The following is a 24,558-nucleotide window of genomic DNA, read 5'->3' as shown; positions in this document are numbered from 1 at the left end:
TTGACAGTCCCTTGTCACTGTATAATGACATAATGTTAATTGAACCTGGAGAGTACGAAGTGGCAAGAATAATGCATACACCAGTGGGTGGGGGATAAATAATACATGGATTCCAAGTGATCTGAGAAATGCTGGGCACCTGTAGTTCTTCCCATTAAGAAAAATGCAGGAACGCTTGGGGGCTCAGCCCGTTAAGTGTCTGCCTTCGGCTCAGGTCATGATCCCAGGGTCCTGGGATCCAGCCCTGCACTGTGTTCCCTGCTCAGCGGGGAGCCTGCTTCTCCCTCTCCCTCTCCCTTTGTTTGCTGCTCCCCCCTACTTCTGCTCTGTGTCAAATAAATAAATAGAATCTTTAAAAAAAATGCACAATAGTTAATAAGCCTCTTAATTTTGGACGTAGCACATCCACACTGGGAAAATGCAATAATCCATTTATTGAATAACTCAGAGAGTTGCCGGCTTTGAGTGGAACTCAGAGCAAAGGAGCGTATTGAGGTTGCAATGCAATCAGTCCCGCCAGTGGGCCATATAACAGGGTGCTAGACGTACTCACGGTAAACGAAGACAAGATGTTGTATGTCAGGCAAGTCCTAGTAGACGAATCTCAATGTCGACTCCTAAGGTTTTGCAGCCAGTCTATGCTGCCTTGTATTAGTCTGCCAGGGCTGCTATAACAAAATACCCCACGCAGAACAGCTTAAACCGCAGAAATTTATTATCTCACAGTTCTGTAGGCCAGAAGTCCAAGATCAAGGGGCCATCAGGGTTGGTTTCTGGTGAGAACTCTTTTCTTGGCTTGCAAATAGCCATCTTTTTGCTATGTCTGCATATAGTTTCTCCTCTGTGCATGTTTAGAAATAGGAAGACAGAGAAAAAGAGAGAGAGAAAGAGAGACCTAGTGTCTCTTCCTCTTTTTATTAAGACTGAGTTCTAATAGGTTAGGCCCCCACCTTAATTAACTCCTTAAAGTCCCTCTTTCCAAATGGAGTCACATTAGGAGTTAGGGCTGCAATACATGAATTTGGGGGGTGGGGTGGGGAGGAAACACTTCTCCTCATAACACATCTGCAACAGAAAATTATTCACCATTTAAACAGCAGCTCCTGGCATACTATTAGACTCTAGTTGAGCCTGGATACTTGATCAAATTGCTTCCCAACATGATCTGAGCTTTGCCTCCCGAAGCTGAGTATTGTCAGTTCGTAAGGTGGGCAGGCACAACAAAATGTCATCCTATAACAACAATGGCACATTTGGAATCAGGCCGAGTAGATCCAGAGAATGCAAATAAACTCATATTTGGCCCAGACCCTCATATTCCCTATCTCTGTTACACAGATGAGTCCCCTTCATTCTATACCTATGGCCTTACAAATTTTCATTTTGACTAGCTGAAAAAGGAAGAAAAATCCTTGGTTCATCAATGGATTCGCACAAGATGTTAGTACAAGCCAAAAATGGGCAACTGCTATTCTGTAGTATCATTGCAGAGGAGACAAAGGAAAGCTTCTCCGTGTCCAGAACCTTCAGCAGTACACCTGGTTCTTTACTTGGACAGCAGCGAGAAGTGCCTTGGGAAAAGAATATTCAGGACTCTTAGCTGTTGTCAATGGCTTAGACGGTTATTAATCCCTTAGTTGGTTGTTCAGGAATTTTGGGTAGAGCTGGGGAATTGGAAGAAAGGAGACAGAGGTCTCAGGAAGAAGCACAGTGATGGATTTGTGGGAGTGGCCTCAGAGTGTCAGGATCTTTGCATGACAGGCGAATGCCACTAGAGAGCACAGATTACAGAAGAGGCACTGCTCAATTAGGTAGACCAGAGACTTGTCTTTGGCCGTTCCAGTGCTTGTAGAGTAGGCCAGTGGATAGAATAGCTATGGTGGCAGTGGTGGAGGTAAGGCACCGTTCCAACGGCTTGGGCTGTTTCTCGCCAGGACTGATCCAGCCACCGCCATATTGAATGTCTGACAGATCAGCAGCAGACAGCAAAGCTGGGTTCTAAATATGTACCATCCCCCAAGCACCCTGTCAGGGGGGTCTCTGGGAAACAGATAGCAGACGGAAATAGAAATACAATAGAATTATTGGGGGTAATGCCTGTGAAAGAGAAAAGGGAGCGGAAGCAGCGTAGGCAGGAAGAGCCTGACAATGGTGATCCAGATCTGACACCAGTGAGAGAAGAGGGAGAAGGAGCTCCTTGGGGGTAGGACAGTGAACGAGAAGTCTCCACTAGGCCAGGGGGCACCTCTTGGGCAAAAATATGCTGGTCAGGAACAGTGAACCTAAGAAATCTGTGCCCTAAGCTTGAAATAAGAGGCAAAGTCTGAAGGCACCCATAGGTGAGGGACTTGTCCCTTGACCCTTGACCACAGGCTGTCTGTGGAAGGGGGACCGGAGCAGGACTCCTTCACAACTGCCGAGTTACCAACCAGCCACGTGGTGGCAAACTGATGACATCAGGCACACCACACCATGGAGGGGACAGTATTTCATGCTTCTTATGACCGTTACAGAGTCTTTGTGAGGCTTTGCCTTCCTTGCCTGCAGTATCACAACGCCATTGTCAGGAGAATCCCACGTAACACTGCCTCCAACCAACGGACCACATTTATCTTGAAGGAGGTTCAACATGGTAGAAAACCAAGGGCTCCAGTAAGTGTTGTGTTTGTTTCAGACAGGGAGGACTCTTTCCGAAGACCTCATCGTTACATATGCAGGAATTTTGAGAGACCATTGTTAACACATGGATGGATTGCATTTGGCCATAGTGGAAGTATTTACCGAACAAAACCAAGGCAAACTACAAATTCGAGCCTTTTCTCACACACAAGCCAATTTACCGACACACCAGGGAGTCTGGTGGTGCTCATATTACGTTGCCCGTAGCTATCGGCAGCCTCAGAGAATCCTGGAATGACCCCTTCAAGGAGCAGCTAGGACAGCAGATTGGGGATTGCTCTTTGGGTTGTAGGGGTGCTGTATTTCAAGATGCAATACATATTTTGAACCAAAGACCATAGGTGGTGCTATGTCCACAATAGGTAGGGTGCAGTTTTCCAGGAACCAAGGAGTGAAAACAAGAGATGACCCTTCTTCCTAATAATTCCACTTGGGGAATTTGTGCTTCTTGTCCTCCAGATTTTAGACTCTGCTGGGCTAGAAATCCTAGAAGGAAGATTTCTACCAGGGGACACAGTATGGGTTTGACTAAATCTAAAACTATAGCTGCTGCCTTGTCATTTGGGGTCCCTCACACCAGTATACCTGTAGGCAAAGAAAGGAGTTGCTAACCTGGTGAAGTAATTGGACCTTCTTATCGTGAATCATAGAGTTGCTACTCTCTCTCTCTATGATGATAGATAGATGGATGATAGATAGATGATAGATAGAGGACAGATCGATAGGTAGGTGGATAGATAGATGATAGATAGATGATAGATAATGGAAGCCAGAAAGAGTTTGTCTGGAACTCAGGGATTTTACTTGGGTGGCAACTCTGATGATTCCTTGTATGTTATTAACTGCAAATGGGTAACTTCAGAACCAAGGCCTGACAAAGGTAACTTCAGAACCAAGGCCTGAGCAACTAGATGCTCAGATCCATCAAGCATGAAAGTCTAGGTTACCAGGAAAGCAGCCTAGACACACTGAAATTCTGGCAGAGGGTGAACGGACTCTAGAAGTGGTGGTGGAAGAGTGAGATAATGAATAGCAAAGACTCAACCTCAGGACCAAAGGACCAACTTCAGCTTGTCCCACGAACTTTCCTGTTGTATCGTGTGCTTTTTCATTAACTATGACTGGCCACCATCGAAAAGCAGCTGTTTTAAGGGTAAGCTTAACGTGGGTCATAAATGGACCCGAGAGGTCCAGGGATAGATGTAGCAGCCGCTGTTGGTGCCCCACCCATGTCCGTCCTTCAGACTGTATCACTTAATGAGGCAGCTGACTTCGAATTGCCAATATCTGTCTTTTTTCCAGAAGACTTTCCCCAAAGGCATGTGAAGGTACTCTTCCTGCTTGCAGCACAGCCTGGAAGTCCAAAAAAATTAATATCCCCTAGAAGCAGCTCTCCATTGATGATATGCCCCCTATTTCAGTGGAATCGCATGAAGACATATGTCCCTCATCATTTACCAGGATTTCCCTACAAGATGAAGATCCAGTTGGCTGCAGTTGGATATCTCAATAATGACACTTTTCCCTTTTTTTTTTTTTTTTTGGACCATTTATTCTCTGTCTCATTTTCTCACTCCCCTATCAATGTTTCAGTCACCTCCCAGAAAAACAACTTGCGTTTTTAATCCTTATATCAAGGTCTGCTTTTGGGGGAAAGCTAAACTAAGACAAATGGATACAGTGGATATGGGGAAAGTAGGCAGATTCTAAAACTATTTTGAAAGTTAAATCAACAACGCTTGCATTTGGGTTGAATGCAGCAACTGTAAGAAAGAGAGAAACAGGGTTGATGCCTAGTTTTCTGACATAAGCAACTGAGTAGAAAGTGGTGTCTTTTGTGGACATGGGGGTTAATTAGAGGCATAGAAAAATCAAGAGTTTCATTTGTTGACATCACATTTAAGATTTCTCTAAAACAGCAAAACGAAGGTTTCAATTCCCACCAAGATAAAAAGTTGGAGCTGCAACCTTGGGAAAAATTGCGACCTTGGGAAAATAGAAATGGCTGCAAGAAGTTGGATGTCACACTATAACTTTCTATGACCTTGAAGTGTGGTCAGAGCAATGTCTGTCACTTCCCTCTGCCACAGGAACCAGCAAAGTGCCAGTCAGCTACTGCCCTATTAATGAGGACAGAGGGAGCAGAGCCCCAGCCCTCAATGGGTGTGCTCCCTGAGTGACAAGTGTCTTTATTGTTATAAGCCATTAAGAATTTAGCATATTGTTATCACAGCAGAGACTGAGTGATCCTGACTGGTCCAGAAATCCTTCCTTAATGACAACAGGGGGAAGAAGGAGATGAGGGACTTAATTTAAGGTAGTTTTGGGATCTGATGTTGAGAAAATAAATAATTTTGCAGGCAGTGGTACTTTAGAAGGAAAAAGAGCATAAGCACGATTTCCTTTCCCTAAAAACAACTGCTAGAAAATGCTGTCTAGTACTGTTTCTCCAGCTAGCTTAATAGGAATGTGACCTTTACCTGGATTGACATCCCAGAGTATATGCAATCAAATGTAAAAAATCCATTACTGTGTCAACTCTCAGTCATGTAACAGAATGCAGGTCACACACAAAGCCCTGAACCATTGTGCTGTAATTTCCTCACATACCGGGTGTTTTGTTGCTAGTTTACTGTCTGCTTTTGGCTTTGTTTCTGCTCACATTAAAAAGTCTTCATTCCTGCTGACAGGCAGGTGGAGACAGGTAGGGAATGAAGGTCTCCAGGCAGATTCTCTAAGCACATCCACTCACAACTCATCGAGAACTGGTGGCATTTCCCCAGGTACTTGAATGGGTGATTGCCTGGTGAGGGTGAGGACTTACAGCCACCCTCCCTTTCAGAGTAATCTTGCTACAGCTGCTTGCTGAAGTTTAAAATTCATTTACTGGAGACCCAACCTTTTATTCCCAGGCTAGAGGAAAGGTTTCAATTGCAAATGTCCATTGGAGGGGAGGAGGAATGTGTGTGGAGAAAGGAGGCATATAAATCAGGTCTAACCGGGGAAAACAACTCCCTTTATGCTTTTACAACGGGAGAAATTTAATGCAGCCAGGTGATTGCATAAGTGATGTAAACCCAGAGATTGGCGAGAGCAGAAAGTCACTGCTTCCTCGGGCTGATTGAACTAAGGGAGGGGGCAGAGTTTGCGAAGCCTAAGGACCAAGGTCACCGCTGTGAAATTCAAACCATAGGGCCACAATTTGCTGGCGTTGGAGCCACAGAGGAAACTAACTGCTGCCAGAAAACCTGCCCAGGGCAGAGAGAAAGGGAAAGAACACCCTGCTTCTCCCATCCTCCAATCTACACCATTGGCTAACCCAGTTGGAAGTTACAATGGAAGTCTAGAGAAAGCAGCCTGCGGGAGTCAGACCTCTTGCCCTACAGAGCAGAACAGAGAAAAGGCAAAATATGAACTGATGCCAAAACAGACCCAGGACTGATACAGGAAGGTATGGCACACAGGGAGGGTGTCTAATACAATTCCTTCCTTTGACAGCTGTGCCTGACTTCCCTTCCCCAACATGGATCTAGCTGTGAGGTCAGAAGAGGTGTAATAGAGCCAATTATATGATCCTTATTCCCTGCCCATAGTGATTCAGCAAAGGAAGGACATCTGGCCAAGCTGAGGCAATCAGTCATCACCAAGATTTCCATGCTGAAGCTGACGGAAAAGGGTCTGCTCTGGTCACAGGGCTGTAAGCATGGGCGTCTGTATGTAGCCCTCGTCCTCGACCTCCGATGTGTGAAGAAAGTAACATCAGTAGGACAGAACATCATCAAGTTGATGTGGAGAAGGAAGCAAAACTAGGAGAGGAGCGTGTGTGTCTAGAAACGTTCTGAGTCCACGGTTCTAGGAATCACCGAGGAAAGCTCTACCCCTGCTCCCCTCTACCTCTGTCTGTCTCTAATACGGTTGCTCAAGCCAACAGATTTCCTTCTGGCTTGTGTATTATATTAGATTTCTGTCCCTTATAACTAAAACACAGAGATGTTCTGAGCAAGCAAGAAAAAGAAGAGAGTGCCATCATGCTAAAAATTTGCTAAGGAAAAAGAAAAGCTGAGAGGGGAAGAAAGTACAGGTGGTCCCGTCAGCAAGCCGGTGACCGGAACCCTGCTGTATGCATGCATGGTTTTACCAAGAATGTCCGGCTTGCTTACGGATAGAGATGACCGATGACATAAGCTAAGAAGGTGGAGACTCAGGGGAATTATTTGCAAGGAGGAGGGGCTGACTGAGGTGACAGTCTTCTTTAGCCCTACACCCTCCACCACCCAGACATCCCCACACTCTCCCCCTTCTGCCTACCACACGGACAAGTGGCTGCCATAATAAAGTCATAAATTTGAGGACCTTTCCCTAAAGATCAGCAGGGCTGGGAGATGAAAGGAAACTAAGTCTTCAGTGACCGTGTGGGGTCACCACACAGCCCAGAGCTGCTTACACTTATCATTACCCGAAAGAAAAATATTGTGGGGTTTTTTTTTTTTTTTGGTTTTATTCTTTTGTGTAATGCCACTGTTTTCACGTTCTAACTATTCAGAGCTGATCAGTATCCCTAATTGATAAAGAATCCATCTCTGCCTCTTATTAGAGGCCTTTCTCCCAAATGAAAATCTTGAGTTTCAACTTCTCTATGAGACCTTAGGAGGGGCCCCTGGCGGGCTCGGTTGGAAGAGCTTCTCCTGATCTCAGGGTCGTGTGTTGGAGCACCATGTTAGGTGGAGAGAATACTTAAATAAATAAATACAAACTTAAAAAGTAAAAAAAAAAAAAAGACCTTAGGAGGAGGCACCCAGCTCCCATGCCTTCTTCATGGCCAGGGTGAACCCAGGAAATATGAAAATCCTGATCCCGCTGTGGGTCATAGACCAGAGCCAGGAGCTGGCAAGGGACACTTGGCCAGAGAACCTGGGGTGGGGGAGGGGGGCTGCAGGATTAGAAGCCTAGGGAGGTGAGACACACAGAAGGCTCTTCAGTTCTCCAAAGTCTAAAAGCACCAAGAGGTACCCACCTCACTGTCTCTCATTCACCTATAGCCCCTTTTCCTCACATGAAGAAGAGCTCTTTGCTTCTCCAGTCCCGATCTACCCGAGGGACTTGCAAATGTGGGGATTTCTTTGCATCGCCCGTCCTATGATCAGCTCTTCCTTCCTGTAATGGTTAATTTTAGGTATCAACCTGACTGGTCCACAAGGTGCCCAGATATTTGGTTAAGCATTTTTCTGGGTACATCTAGGAAGGTGTTTCTGGATGAGATTAGCGTTTGAATTGGTAGGCTGAGTAAAGCAGATTGCTGTCCCCACTGTGGGTGGACCTCATCCAATCCATTGAAGGGCTGTGTGCAATAAAAGATTAAGAAAGAATTCTGATTTTCTACATGACTGTCTTCAAGGGGGTAGATCAGTCTTCTGCCTTCAGTCTTGGACTCTGACTGGAACTTACACCACCTGTTCTCCTGGTTTTCAGGCCTTCAAAATCAGACTGGAACTATACCATTGACTCTCCTGGGTCTTCCGCTGATCCTGGACTTCTCAATAATCATGTGAGCAAATTCCTCAGGGTAATCTGTACATATAGGATGTATATGTGTGTGCTGCCTACTGGTAATATATGTCCTATCGATTCTGTCCCTCTGGAGAGCTCAGACAAACACACACTCCCCAACACAAAGGCCCCTGTCAGAAGGAGAACCGGCAGCTGTACTCTCAAGGCTAGCAGCAGTCTGGAGGGCGCTAGTTTTCACCAAGACCCCAGCCTTTGATGAATCAGGCTTCAAGTCGGAATGAGGGCTGCATTTCCCAGAATTATAGGTGCATAACTTTTCAGTCTCATAAGGGCTACGACCTTTTATGTTTGGGGAATTGGTAAGATACAAATCCTTAGAAAACCAGTCAATTAACATTCATTTCCAGTGCAATGCCCCTTGATGGCTCCACTAGACACAAAACAGGGAGGGGATGCTTCCAGAGGAAGTGGGGGACTGAAGACTGTCCTTTAAAGACCAAGACCAGCTGGGAGCAGTTTTAATGCTTCTGTTTATAATAAAGGGATGAAGTTCCGGAAAGTTGCTTCTCTGTGCAAAAAGATGAGTGGCTGTGAGCTTGGGTGTGTGTGTGGGGGTGACAGAGGGGAGTGCAAAATGGTTTATTGATGTCACATAAAAATAACAAAGACCCTTGGCAGCCCTTATCTTGATTTTGCAAATCATGCAGCATGAATGGGGAATTCTTCCTGGGCCTTTAGCATTTCTTTTTCTTTTCTTTTTTGGGGGAAAGTGGGGGAGCAATGGGCAGGCAGGAGGAAATTTAATTCTCTGTGATCAACAGTAGGGAGGCTGGGGTTCTCCCACCTGCACAAGCCTCACTCCTGGGGTCCTTCAGGAGTTCCCCTCCCAGGGCTCTCAAGGTGAAGTTTTCTCCTTGTCCACCCCAAGGAGCTAGACATTCATCTGAAAGGGTCATTTGCCTGGAAGATGGCAAAGCTCTGCTCACTAGGGCTTTACATAAAGCAGACTGACCTCTCTTCCGCTAACATTTTCCTTGGACATTCATGGCCTTGAACATCACAGCACCAAGCTGTCTTCCTCCACAAGACACACACCTGTGTCCCTGCCAGCAGGACCTGGGCAGCCAGCCATTCTGGCAGCACCTTGCCTGATCAATCTTTCTGAGAGCTTCCTGGAAGGGGCCAGACAAAAAGCAAGCCCTGGGGACAAGGCCTGTTGTCCAGCAGCCGTCCCTGTCCCTGACCCTAAGCACAGAGGTGTCTGTAGTGATAACGGACTGATCTGAACATGGGTTCGACTTCATGGCACTAAGACTGACTGTAAACCCAGGGGAATCCCATCACGGATTAAGTTCCTCGGGACTCAGATTCTGACATGGAGTGGAACAGGCAGGATGTCATTAAGAGAAACTAGGGATCAACAACTGCTGGAAGAGGGGAGAAAGGAGAAGGATTAGGCAGAGGGAAACATGGGGCTGGGAGGCAGGACTGACAGAGACCTCAGCTGGGAGCACTGCCACTGTGCCCCTGTAGAGATGCTCTTGGTGGGACGAGAGCTGGGCTTTCACACCCTCCACTGATCGGTCACTGGCTGCGGGCTGCTCTGGGAAGGTGTGTGACCTTAAGCAAGGTGTTTACTCAAGGTGACCCCCCTGGAGGGACAGCTAAGGCAATCCTACAGCTGCCTTCCAACCCTTCATTGCTGGTTTGCACATTGCAGGATCAGCCCCCTCCTGCTGGCCCTAGCACCTCGGATTCCATGAATGTTCTTGAGGGCTCCAGCAGTGAGTGTGTTCAGGAGTGCTCTGTGACAATGGCCACGCTCCACACTTGGGTTAAAACATATTACGATAAACCATGTTCTATAGAAGTGGGACTATGAGGGAAGAAGGGGGAGCAGAGATCCCTAGCTGAGGAAGGCGGGGTGGGTGTCCTGAGAGTAAGCATTGTTCTGTGCAGGGGCTTTTTAATTTTTTTTTTTTAATTTGCTTTACTTTTAATACACATGAGTGAGACAGATAAATTCCCCAACCTTCTAGTCAGCCTGGGTGAGACTCGTTTGTTCTCTGGACATTTTACTTTCTTCCTGGGCAGTGCTTGGTGGACAAACTTTATATTGAACACGTCAGGTTGCCAATCGTGAGTACGGTCCATCCTCTCAAAACCTTGCCCCCCGCCCCCGGGGTTCTGCTGGGTTTGTGATGGCCGGGGTGGTGAGCACTGGCCCCGCGGCCATGGGAGCTGGATCAGCCAGTACCTTGGCTGCAGTCTGCCCAGGCCGGGGAGGGCTGAGTGTGCTGGGACTGGGACCTGCAGCAGAACGCTGGTGCCTTTGAAAGGACCCAGTGTTGCCTCCACTTTGGGCCACTTTGAGCTGGTAGCACATAAGCAGAGGAATTCCTTCTGCAGGGAGAGGACAGCAAAGCTCGAGCTGAAAGAAGAGAGCCCGGCAGCCTGGGAGTTAGGGAAGGCGTAGTGGCTGACCAGGCCACTTCGCAGACGTGGGGCTGTGGAACCGAGCCCTCCGGGAGACTCACCCTTAGCCGAGACAGAAAAGTGGGCACCAGCTTCTTGCACCAGGAAAGCCCTGTTCCTTGGGCTGGCAGGGCCTGAGGAAACCATCTCCACATTTCTCCCCTGCCAGGACTCCATCTCATGCTCAGAACCAGGAGACCTCTTTCTGCAGAGCCAGGAAGCTCACTGTGATTTTCACACTGGGCTACTGAATTAAAGCTCTTGTTCACCAGGGATGGGGGCAAGTGCGGGGATGGGAGAGGCAGGGAAGGCCATCTGTCCTGCTGCCCTCACCAGCATTCCTCTCCTGGTTTGTTGTGTTCAGGCCCCAGCTTCGCTGGAGAGCAACTTTCCTCCTTCCTGGCACCATTCCTTACAGAAGAGCCAAGGTCTGTAGGCCTGGCTGTTCCACACCTCACTGCCCAGCCACTGGGGACCAAGACCTAGCGGCCTTCTAGTCACAGATACCTGTCTTCTGGGAGTGGGGAGTCATATCGATGAGAAGCCTTTACTGTGAATGTTAGAGAAAAGGGGGCCAAAATCTCATAAGTGAGGAGTGAGTGCTGTAAAACAAGGTCCCCAGGTGGGCCTCAGCAGAGAGGCAGGACTGACAGAGCACCCCTGTGTAAATTAGCATAACCCCCACAGTGTTCCAGCAAGGCAGGGGACCTCTGAATGCCAGCCTGGGGAAGGGGAGGGGGGAGGAGGCGGAAATGGGGAGGATGGAGAAGATGGGGGGATGGGGAGGATGACAAGTATGGAAAGGATAGGGAATGGGAGAAGGGAGAATGAGGAGGACCGTGAAGGTAGAGAGGATGGTAAGGATGGGGAGGATGGAACGTAGGGAGGTTGGGAGAATGGGGGAGGGGGCAGATGAGGGAAGGGCAGATGGGGAGGATGGGAGGGATAAGGGTACGGGGAGAAAGGGGCAGATTGAAAGTATGGGGAACAGGGGGATGGGGAGGATGAAGGAATGGGGAACATGGGGTGGATGGGAAGGATGGGGAAGATGACATGAACCCATTTTCTAGCCCAGGTCTGTGGACACATGGATGGTTCCAGGAGAGAGAGGTTCTGGAAGATGATGAAGGGGCCATTTTCCAGGAGCTCTTTGAGGCCTGATGACCCAGGCAATTCCAGGGCTCTATTAGTTTCCTATCGCTGCTGTAACACACCATCACAAACTCTGTGTATTAAAACAAGGCAGATTTATTATTTTACCATTTTCAAGGTTAGAAGTCCAAAATGGATCTTACTGGGCTAAAATTAACTGTTGGCAGAGCTTTGTTCCTTGTGGTGGCTCTAGGGGAAAACCTGTTTCTCGCCTCTTCCAGATTCTAAGGGCTTCCTGCATTTCCAGTTTCTGGAGGCTTGTGGTCACATCACTCCAGCCTCTGATTCCATAGTCACATCTCTTCTGATTCTGCCCTTCTGCCTTCCACCCGCACGGGCTCTGATGGCTACGTTGGCCCCGACAGGACCGTATCTCCAACTCAAGACTCCGAATTTAACCACATGTGCAAAATTCTGGCGATGATATTGTGGGCATCTTTAGGGGTCTTTAGTCAGACTATGGCACAGGCCTCATGACCTCAGAGTGTGAGAAAGAAGCTTCTCCCGTGTTCTTCTTGGTGAACAGCCGTCGAGCCCTATAGGAGGGTCCGCAGAAAGCACAGCCCAACCCGCTCCGGGGTGGCAGAACCTGCATCCTAGCCAACAACCTTCTGTCCACATCACTCTGTTTCAACACCCCACCTTCTATGAGAGAGGCTATCCACCACAGAAGTTCTTTTTATAAGTCTCCGTTGCAACAAAGGCAGGAGCAGGTTACCATGTTCTGGTCAAGGGGACTTGGACATTTCTGGGGTCTTTGGATAATATTTTCTTCTCCAAATGAAAGAGAGAGAGAGAGAGGACTGGGGGTCTCTTGCTCCTTCCCGTTTGTAAGTGCTCTGTGTGAGAACGTGCTGCCCAGAGCTTGGCACCCATTTTTCAACCATGGGGAGAAGATAAAGAGAACTGTGAGAAGTCAAGCCAGAGGTCGCTGAGCTACTGAAAATCCACTCAAATGTCCTGCCTTTGTATTTACTGTCATTATAAAAAAGTAAATTCTTATTGCTTAAGCCACTGCTATCCCAAGAACCTTTAGTTGCAACCAAATGTTTTCTAAGAGAGCGGAGGGTAGGGCTGCTACGTAGGGTGGCAGCAACAGCGGCCCTGGGAGCCCCCACCCACAAACGGGTCTGTGGAACGAGCGTGCGGATCCAGGGCCGGTGCATAAGAACATCACACCCATTTACTAGGGCTGCAGGATACAGTATCGCAACCCAGTGGCTTCTAACAACACAAATTTATTCTCTTACAGTTCTGGGAACCATAAGTCCAAAATCCATAGGTGTCAGCAGGGCCTTGCCCCTTCCAAGACTGTAGGGAAGATTCTTCTCTGCTTCTCCAGCTTCTGGTGGCCCTGGATGTCCCTGGCTTGTGGAGCACTCCTGCCATCTCTGCCCCGTCTTCACATCTTCTTTTCCACATGTGTCTCTTCTTACGAGAACACCAGTTACTGGATTTAAGGCCCACCCGAATTCAGTAAGATATCATCCTTTTTTTTTTTTAAGATTTTGTTTCTTTATTTGAGAGAGAGCGAGCACAAGAATGGCGGGCAGAGGGAGAGGACAAGCAGGCTCCCTGCTGAGCAGAGAGCCTGTTGCGGGGCTCGATCGCAGGACCCTGGGATCATGACCTGAGCCGAAGGCAGACGCTTAACCAACTGAGCCACCCAGGGGCCCCAGTAAGGTATCTTCTTAATTACATCTGCAGAGACCCTATTTCCAAGGTCACATTCTGAGGTTTGGGCAAACATGAGTTTGGGGGAACACTATTCAACTCTACCAACATGGATGACAATTTTCACGTTGCTATGACGTATACTTCTGGTATTTTCCAAACCACTCAGAGAAGAAAGTTTTCAGAGAGTTAAGGTCCTTCACAGGGCCAGTGAAGTCTGAATTACTATTGTTCCGCAATCCCACTCTAACCCGAGAGCCGTGAGGCTTGAAGAAACTCCGGCTCCCATTGCACTGAATCGCAAGGCAGGCATGTTTTCAAGACTAATGAAGACCTGGAAATGCCAGTGAGATCACAGAGTCATAATTTCTGCCCAGTCACACGGAAGCAAACCAAACAGCAAAGGAGCAGGGCCTCCAGGCATTAGCACAGAATTAATGGCACAAGGAGATCTGGAAGGATTGCTGTTGAATATCATTCTTAATGAGCCGGCCTGAATCTACATGTACTGGGCACTGTGTGGAACAGTGCTGGGCTCACCCCTCTCCTCCCCAACCCCAGCAGTGACCAGGGAAAGGGGCTTATGGGAAACAGAGCTGCCGCGGGTCCACTGATAGAAAGGAACAGGGAGTTTGTGTCACAGCAGAAATACAGACATCATGCCTCCAGGCTGTGAATGAAAAGCCTTCTGCCCCCACCTGTCAGTGGGTTGGGGGAACTTCCAAAGGCCCAGAGCTTCCCGAACTTCTGTGGAAATGGTCAGGGTCAGAAGATACTGGAAAATGAGAGTTGACTTGGGGGTTTCTGAAGATACGTAACCCATCGTGAGTGTATTCATTTTACAACAGGAAAACCCCAGGCTGGGAGAAAGTAGGCCATAGGCCAAAGTCATCAAGCTGGTCATCTGCAGGGCCAAGGCTGGGTTCTCATCCTTTGTGGAGCTGGGACCACTTGGGGTGCTGCCTCCTCTTTGAAAGAAAATGCAACCTGCCCAGTTCTGTGAAGAGCCTAGGCTGGGTCACAGCCCTCAGATTCCTCTATCTGTCCTTCAGGAACTAACTCGCAAATATGTTCTTGAGCTTCCTGGAGGTACCAGCCAAGTATCCCTCCTATTGTTGATAAGAGAAAATATGAGGACCAGAGACTGCAGGGACTTTTACAGGGACCCACTGTCACTGTCACATTCCCATGGTCTGCACGGCCAAAACGCAAGCACAGCCAAAGTCGAGGCAATAGTAACAAAGTCTTCATCGGTAATGTTCTTGGATAAATGACCCAGCTCGCAGAGAGGCAGGAGGCCCAGCTCCATCCAGACATCTGGGGAAGCCTGGGTCTTACGGGGCGGTACCCGTTGGGTGGGAGAGTTTCACCCAGCTTTCTCATCTCAAATGAGCAATTCTAACCTCGAGAGGAACTGAGGTTCGAGACAAAGCTTGCAAGAGCAATGAACTGCTTTTGCTCTCTTCACTATTTACTCTCGATGTAAATAAAGATGTTAGAAAATCAAAGGCAGAGCAGTCAAAGGCAGGATGCTGTGATGTGGTTTTCTTACTCTCAGGCATGTGCACCCAGGCCCCCGACTGACTTCTGCCCCACCCCGCCACGGCTGGCTCCCACCCAGAACCCAAAATATCCCCAAGGGACAATGGAAATAGCTTGGGTGCAGGGTTGAGTTGGAGATTTTCCATATATTTTTTTCATTTACTGTTGACCTTATAGGGATATTGGAGGAATAATTTCTCCTATCGTAAAGGAAACCCTGAAGTCATTCTAGGTCACCATTAATTTAATATATATGAATTAAGGGTGCAGACACTGAGCTATGTGGTGGCCCTTGCCCTCACAGAGCCTTCAGTTTGGGAAGAGAAGATACAATCACAATAGCAGGTGGAAAATTGTGATTGTAGTGCTGGTCATGAAAGAGGAATATCAGCGGCCTTCTCTTCGGGAGCTCACGGGAACCTGCGGCAGGGGATTTGACCTAGTCAAGGAAGTTGAGTGACCCCCGATTTAAGACCAGAATGATGAGTAAGAGATGACCTGGCGAACAAAGGAGTGAAGGCCAGGTTCATGTAGAAAAACAGCACATGCAACACCTGAGGAAGATAGAGAAGAATGGTAAATACAAAGGTCAGGGAAGGACAGTGCAGCTGGGGGACAGGAGTGGGGGAGGAGGGCCTTGTTCAGCGTAAGGGGCTTTGCCTATAAGGCAGTAATAGGAAACCACTGAAAAGTTATTAAGTACGTGACACAATCAGTCTCATGCTTCAAATGAATCATTCCAGCTAGAAGATGAAGGAAACGTTGGAGGTGGGGGCAGCGTGGGTGCACAGGACCTGTGAAGAGTCCAGGTGACAGGGGATTTGAACTGGAGTATCATATAGGTAGCAAGTGGCAAAGCCTGGTCTCGAACCCGAGCCTGAGCTGAATGCACTGCACGGAGTTTCATGGGTACCACACCTTAACCTCTCCATGAACTGCCATGTCCATTCCTTGACGCTTGTTAAGAAAGGCTCTCTGGCACTGTGTCTACTAAGGCACAAAGACTTCCTAACAATGTCAAGTTTGTGCCTTTCCAGAGCGGAGCTCTGAAGGAAAGATCCTAAGGTTTGATGACATTTCCCAGCCTCTGGTCTCCAGCCCAGGCCCTGTGGCCATGAGCTCTGTGCCACCATCTTGGGAAGACTGTGCCAAAGAGGGCCTCAGGGAGCCACCACTCCCTCAGTCCCTGGAGGAGAAGACACGGTTTGCACACAAGTCATTGTCTGGACAGACAACTCAATTACTCAAGTTCTAGCCAAAGCTGGAAATTTCTGGTGCTAACTGGGTTCAGAGATGTAGGTGACGGAGCCGCGGGAAAAGCATTAAGCTATAAAACGCTGCACACTTTTTAGAAATGTTAATTGGTTAGAGCGTCATAATTTTTACACACATGTAAATAAGGTTAATGAATTTTATTCCACACAGATGATTTAAATTGTAAAACAATCAAATAACTTTTCAGGTAATACTTTGGGCCCAAATCAAATAAAATTTCAAGTCATTATAACTTTAGAAAAAGAAACTAATTTGAATATGTGATTTAGATCTATTAAAAGTCTTCTCAACTTTAAATAGTGATAATAGAAATCAGAAAAGCTTGAGAGTGGTTGAGATTAATTAAGAGTGAATGCATTTGGGAAAAGGAAATTATGGTGCTGTAATTTTAGAATGCAAATGAGGTCAAAAAGTTTAAACTAATGTGCGTCTGTATAAACACTGCCTCCGCAAAGGGGAAACATTTCCTCACAAGGATTTGTGAGTACCGGATTCTGTACTTCTTGTTGTATAAGTAGCAACAAATTCATAAACAGCAACCTGTCGTCAGCTCATTAGAATACCCTGACGGCTGCCGATAGTTAAGCTGGTACCAACTCAAAATTTTTGTTCCACAACATTTTCTGCAGCCTGATTTCTTTGCCCTACGAGTAAACAGTGCTGGCAACCCACTCAATCCCCGTGAACCTCTTTTTACTGGCTCAATGTGCCTATATTCTATTTTGTGGACTTTGCTGCTAAGGGCTCCCCCTGCAATGAGGCACTTTGCTGGGGGCTCTGGGGCCACCCTGACTACCCAGCTAGCCAGGGGTGCCTGGAAGATTTGCTCCCCACTCCCCACCCCAGGATCTGTGGTCAATGGCTGGTGTAAGGGTCCTTTGCCTTGAGATGGGACAAACTCTGTGGTGTCATTTATGCTGCAGAGCTCCCACAGGATGGGGCCAGAACTAGGCTTCACTTGAGATCACAGCCGAGCTTCACTTCTGCACTAGGGATGGTTCCCCTGAAGCGGAGCCTGAAAAGGAAGGTCTCGCGCAAATCTTTTATAGAGGAGTGCCCCTAGGTGAAACTTGAAGGGAATGGGGTGTTACAGAAAAAGGTACTGTGACTCTTGTTGAAACAGTAAAGAAGACTAGTCAGGACTGTTGTGACAGGTGTCAGGACTTGCAACAGGGCAGAGAGATGGGGCTCAACTCTGAACACAAGTGGGCACTCGTAGTCAGCAAGCAGGGTGGAGGGATCCATGCATGGACAGCTACAAAGAGAAGACATTGAGGGTGGGGGATTTCATGCTGAAGGCAGGCCAGGGTGATCACACATCAAGGGTAATCAGATATCGAGGGATGGGGGATTCACGCTAGGCTGCCTAAGCTGGATTATTGCTGTATATACAACGCACAGGCCAAAGACAGGGCCTGAGGACGAGGCCAAGTTGAACAGAGGCCTCAAAGGAGGCTGCCCGAAGAGTCTGTCTCAAGTCTGCCCCTGCCCGATCGTACAGGATCCTACCTTGGGGCGAGGGAACTGGACTTCTATATCCCCACATCAGTTAGCGTCTGGCTGTGAGCTAACCGCCGGGGGGGGGGGGGGGACTATGCCAACCCAGGGCAGTTCTCCAGAGACCCAGGAGTCATCAGCAGCTGAGGGATCAGTTTCCCAGCTCATTAAAGGGAAGCTGAGCGGGGTACTGCTGTTTTATTCCCCTTCTCTATCCCGCCTCCTCCATCTCCTTCTCTTTCCCTTCTTGCCTCCTGGGAGCACTGTCTGCACAGGAACCCTCATCGCAGACTCTGCACAGGAACCCTCATCGCAGACACTGCTCCGAAAAACTCACCGAGGACACCCTACAGCTCTAACACTCACTTGCTTTGATGGCCACTGGTCTGCCCTCATCCCGCGAGCCTCTCGCTTCCATGCTAGGGGACAGCGTCTGCAGGATGGGCTCCCGCGGTTCCCACCAGCTGGGAATCTATGTTCCATTCTTCTACTAGTCTTTCAGTTCTGCTCTGGGGCATCCGACTTCCTCTTCTCGTAATCTATAAGATCCGGGTATAGCACACATGCGCGCGCACACACACACACACACACACACACGACACACTCACACACATACACTCACACACAGACGCTAGATGAAGCCCTCTGGCCTAGGCCTGGACAGTCAGAGTCCAGGGATGGCATGTGATCTGGGCTGAGCCAGTGAGCCTCAGCGCTGGGAGTCTGGCTGGAACCCTCAGAGAAACGGTACTGTGCTCTCTTTCTGCTGAGATGGTTAAACTGCAAGAAATCAGCCCGAGGCTGCTGAAGGTCATCTTCCCACAAATAGGAAGATTCTGCCCAAGATGCAGGCAATCACAGAAGCGTAAAAGACGTCTGGCAACAGCATGCGAGCCCTGGGCCATGCTCTGGACTTTTCAGTTGTGTGAGCCAATTCAGTCCCGTCAGCTGGTGGAGACTGTGCAAGCCACCTGCAGACAAGCGGCGGTCACTCACAAACGAGGCTCCTCTGACTAATTCCGCTGGCGAGAGTCTGGGGAAACCGGCTTTAGACAGCCTAAAAAGTATGGACTCGTTGTCTGGAATCTGGACAGCTATGTGACCCTGATCAAGGTCTATCCCCTCTCTGTGCCTCCATTTCCCCATTGGTACTATGTATTTCCTAGAGGCGGAGGGAGAGCTCCCCAGGACTCTGCGGATGTCTCCTCTGCGAGTGTGTCCTGGAGGCCGCGCTCTCCTATCCAATCTCCTAGCACCCAAGAGCTCAGTGTCTTCACAAGTGTGAAGTGTCCCCCCGCACCTAACTCCACCTCCAGGAACTCGTCCAGAAAGAGCAATGGGGCCCAACCTCGGTGTACGCATCTGGGAGCTGGGTCCCTGCCCGGGACTCCTCTGTCTACCGGAGCAACGCTTGTGGTTCTTGGGGTCACACTTCTTGCTCATCATTTCACTGGCCATTCAGACACGGTCAGCCTCTGTGGACCACCCCTCCCCCTGGGGCCCACGTAGCTGCCTACGTGGACCGAGTCAGGGATTCAAGAGGGGTTCAGCACACATTCCAGCTACTCTCCCACCAGCTGCGTCGTCTTGTTAAGTCACATTCCGAAGCCACAGATTCCTGGACATAAAATGGGAATCACAGGCATCAGAATGTCTTTGGCTGGGTTGGGTTGGATTTTCTCAGGATTAAATAACACATTGTAGCAGATATTGTCAGGCTCTCCCCAGATTCCCTGGGATCGCTTCACCATTGTCCCATGCCCTCACTGGCCCTAGGCCAGAACCTAGGTCTCTTTCTGGGAAAGTTCCCCTCAGGCTTCTGGAAACGACTTCATCTACTGTCAAGGAAGAAGAGCCAAAAATCCCTGGCTAATGCACCCCTCCCTCACCCCCACTCTTTGACCAATGCCTGACAGCACAGGGTCCAAATGGGCGTCAGTCCATCAGGCCTCTTGTGCTAGATGCATGTAGCTTTGAGCCTGGAGGCTTCCAAGGTCCTCCTCTATGGGGTTTGCTTTGTACGATATCCTTCCATGCCCAGGCCCACGTCCTGCTTCCCTTCCGTGTTCTCCTGGGAGCAGCTTCTACCAAATCACTGTCTAATGCTTAACAGAGGACCTTACACACAGTCGGTGGCCCAGCAGTGACGGCCACCTGGCTGTTACAGACTACCTGCCCAGCGGCAGCACCAGTTGCATAAGCACAAACAGAGCGTAAATCCCAGGAGGTGGGCACATGTGTGGTACACACACGCACGCACGCACGCATGCACGCACAGTTCACTCCTGGGAGAGACAGCAAGCAACCCTACACGGTATAGGCAATGCTCTTCTAAGTCATGTCCGATGGCCCTGTGGAAATGTTACCACAAAGCGCATGCAAAAGTCTAATACCTCTTGCTTTATTTATTTATTTTTTTAAAGATTTTATTTATTTATTTGACAGCGATAGAGACAGCCAGCGAGAGAGGGAGGGAACACAAGCAGGGGGAGTGGGAGAGGAAGAAGCAGGCTCCCAGCAGAAGAGCCTGATGTGGGGCTCGATCCCAGAACGTCGGGCGCCCCTAATACCTCTTACTTTGAGACCTGTCCCCAAGCCTAGAGCTGAGCGACCTGGGGCTGCTCTATATGGCTCCAGGTGGCAGGCAGCTTTCCAAAGTGTCCATGAGCCCGCTAATTGAACAGCACAGTCACCTGTCACATTTCTGTTTCCCCTGATTTACCAGGACCTTGTGAAAGGATTGGGCAGGACAGGGACAGGGCTAAGGAGAACCCCAGGGAGACCTGGAGCACACTTAGGAAAGGAGGAGCACTCTATGGTTGGGAAGTGCAGGGAAGCTCCCAGGCAGAGGGCCAGCCATGCGCTGGTTGCTCGGAGCACCCCAAGCCCCAGCCTGGGCACTGAAAGGCGTCAAGGGGATGGTGGGACCCTTGTGTGAAGGCACGTGGGGATGTCATGCTGACTCTAAACGTAGCCAGAGGAAAGCCTGGAGCTGCTGAGAGCCACTGTATCAAGAAAATGCGCTTGAGAGTGGCAAAAGGAAACAAAGTTGTGAACTAGAGGCAAAATGCAAGAGACGGTTTATCTGTTAAGCATCTCAATTCAGTCATATCTGAAACCTGAAAACTCTTTGTTGCTGAGCCAATTCATTCCCTTTTTAGTTTGAGCCCGTTTAAGAAACGACCTGTCACTTCAAACAGAGACAGTAACTAGACGCACAGAGCAGTATGGGTACTAGTGGGTACTAGTGGAAACCTAGTCCCAGCTCACGAAGCTTACGACGGGTTCTTTTGTGCCCTTAGCTCGCAACTGGTGCCCATAATGCGAAAGTCAACTTGGAGACGCATGGCTTCCTCCTAAACCTATACCCACCCTTTCATGCTGCCCACAGCTTAGCATTCAGGTAAGGGCCCCACACCACAGAGCACCTCCCGAGAGCAAACCCTCTAAGCTCCCTCGGCCCCGGAGCCTTCACTCAGACTTTGTCGTGGAGATCGGAGGAGACTTGGGGTCTGGAGAGCCGACTCTGCTGTTGGTGCCCCCCTGATTGCTGGGGAGACACATGTCCGCCCAGTCACCTTGAATGAAAGGACAGGACCCCCAAGTCTGCTCCTTGGGAGTGGAGAGAAGAGGACAGCAGGCAGAGTCACGACAGCGCAATAGCCTAAACAAAGCCCCTTTCCTGGGGAGGCTCAGGGGCCAACAGGAACCAGAGGGAGTGCAGAAGGCCATCTCTGAGACCCTGTGCTGCGGGTAGTCACCAGGTGAAAATCGGGCCTCCGCTGCCACCTGACTTCACAGGGGAAAAAGGCGTTTGCATTTTCTCTCCCCACAGAGGGGTGCCAACTCCCTCCAGGGTTAGAAAAAAGTTGCAATCCTTAGTAGCTCTTCACTGATGGGCTTGATTCGCCTGCCAGGCCTCCCCTCCCCACAGCCTCCCTTTTGTGGATTAGAACAAAGGCCTGTGGGAAAAAAAGTAAAATCTGGAAGCCAGTCCACTAGGAGCCGAGAAGCCTCAGAAATGTTGCCTCACGGAGACAACCCCGCCTCAGGCGGGACACAGGGCTGGATCAGAGCTTGGGTCAGTACAACCCGACACACAGCCGGGCTCTGCCAGTTAAAATTTAAATAAAATAAATGTAATACATGTGACTTTGCTCCTTGACACGCAGGGTAAGAAATACGAGCACTACACGTCTGTTTTAAACTAAATAGATGAATGTAGTTTATTTATTGCCCTCCTACCCACTCCTTTATCAACCTCTGCTGTTGGGCTGNTCCAAGACTGTAGGGAAGATTCTTCTCTGCTTCTCCAGCTTCTGGTGGCCCTGGATGTCCCTGGCTTGTGGAGCACTCCTGCCATCTCTGCCCCGTCTTCACATCTTCTTTTCCACATGTGTCTCTTCTTACGAGAACACCAGTTACTGGATTTAAGGCCCACCCGAATTCAGTAAGATATCATCCTTTTTTTTTTTTAAGATTTTGTTTCTTTATTTGAGAGAGAGCGAGCACAAGAATGGCGGGCAGAGGGAGAGGACAAGCAGGCTCCCTGCTGAGCAGAGAGCCTGTTGCGGGGCTCGATCGCAGGACCCTGGGATCATGACCTGAGCCGAAGGCAGACGCTTAACCAACTGAGCCACCCAGGGGCCCCAGTAAGGTATCTTCTTAATTACATCTGCAGAGACCCTATTTCCAAGGTCACATTCTGAGGTTTGGGCAAACATGAGTTTGGGGGAACACTATTCAACTCTACCAACATGGATGACAATTTTCACGTTGCTATGACGTATACTTCTGGTATTTTCCAAACCACTCAGAGAAGAAAGTTTTCAGAGAGTTAAGGTCCTTCACAGGGCCAGTGAAGTCTGAATTACTATTGTTCCGCAATCCCACTCTAACCCGAGAGCCGTGAGGCTTGAAGAAACTCCGGCTCCCATTGCACTGAATCGCAAGGCAGGCATGTTTTCAAGACTAATGAAGACCTGGAAATGCCAGTGAGATCACAGAGTCATAATTTCTGCCCAGTCACACGGAAGCAAACCAAACAGCAAAGGAGCAGGGCCTCCAGGCATTAGCACAGAATTAATGGCACAAGGAGATCTGGAAGGATTGCTGTTGAATATCATTCTTAATGAGCCGGCCTGAATCTACATGTACTGGGCACTGTGTGGAACAGTGCTGGGCTCACCCCTCTCCTCCCCAACCCCAGCAGTGACCAGGGAAAGGGGCTTATGGGAAACAGAGCTGCCGCGGGTCCACTGATAGAAAGGAACAGGGAGTTTGTGTCACAGCAGAAATACAGACATCATGCCTCCAGGCTGTGAATGAAAAGCCTTCTGCCCCCACCTGTCAGTGGGTTGGGGGAACTTCCAAAGGCCCAGAGCTTCCCGAACTTCTGTGGAAATGGTCAGGGTCAGAAGATACTGGAAAATGAGAGTTGACTTGGGGGTTTCTGAAGATACGTAACCCATCGTGAGTGTATTCATTTTACAACAGGAAAACCCCAGGCTGGGAGAAAGTAGGCCATAGGCCAAAGTCATCAAGCTGGTCATCTGCAGGGCCAAGGCTGGGTTCTCATCCTTTGTGGAGCTGGGACCACTTGGGGTGCTGCCTCCTCTTTGAAAGAAAATGCAACCTGCCCAGTTCTGTGAAGAGCCTAGGCTGGGTCACAGCCCTCAGATTCCTCTATCTGTCCTTCAGGAACTAACTCGCAAATATGTTCTTGAGCTTCCTGGAGGTACCAGCCAAGTATCCCTCCTATTGTTGATAAGAGAAAATATGAGGACCAGAGACTGCAGGGACTTTTACAGGGACCCACTGTCACTGTCACATTCCCATGGTCTGCACGGCCAAAACGCAAGCACAGCCAAAGTCGAGGCAATAGTAACAAAGTCTTCATCGGTAATGTTCTTGGATAAATGACCCAGCTCGCAGAGAGGCAGGAGGCCCAGCTCCATCCAGACATCTGGGGAAGCCTGGGTCTTACGGGGCGGTACCCGTTGGGTGGGAGAGTTTCACCCAGCTTTCTCATCTCAAATGAGCAATTCTAACCTCGAGAGGAACTGAGGTTCGAGACAAAGCTTGCAAGAGCAATGAACTGCTTTTGCTCTCTTCACTATTTACTCTCGATGTAAATAAAGATGTTAGAAAATCAAAGGCAGAGCAGTCAAAGGCAGGATGCTGTGATGTGGTTTTCTTACTCTCAGGCATGTGCACCCAGGCCCCCGACTGACTTCTGCCCCACCCCGCCACGGCTGGCTCCCACCCAGAACCCAAAATATCCCCAAGGGACAATGGAAATAGCTTGGGTGCAGGGTTGAGTTGGAGATTTTCCATATATTTTTTTCATTTACTGTTGACCTTATAGGGATATTGGAGGAATAATTTCTCCTATCGTAAAGGAAACCCTGAAGTCATTCTAGGTCACCATTAATTTAATATATATGAATTAAGGGTGCAGACACTGAGCTATGTGGTGGCCCTTGCCCTCACAGAGCCTTCAGTTTGGGAAGAGAAGATACAATCACAATAGCAGGTGGAAAATTGTGATTGTAGTGCTGGTCATGAAAGAGGAATATCAGCGGCCTTCTCTTCGGGAGCTCACGGGAACCTGCGGCAGGGGATTTGACCTAGTCAAGGAAGTTGAGTGACCCCCGATTTAAGACCAGAATGATGAGTAAGAGATGACCTGGCGAACAAAGGAGTGAAGGCCAGGTTCATGTAGAAAAACAGCACATGCAACACCTGAGGAAGATA

Source organism: Ailuropoda melanoleuca, chromosome 12 (assembly GCF_002007445.2).
Source record: "Ailuropoda melanoleuca isolate Jingjing chromosome 12, ASM200744v2, whole genome shotgun sequence".
Taxonomy (NCBI): Eukaryota; Metazoa; Chordata; class Mammalia; order Carnivora; family Ursidae; genus Ailuropoda; species Ailuropoda melanoleuca.
The sequence above is the reverse complement of the archived record's forward strand: the minus strand, read 5'-3'. Positions refer to the sequence as shown.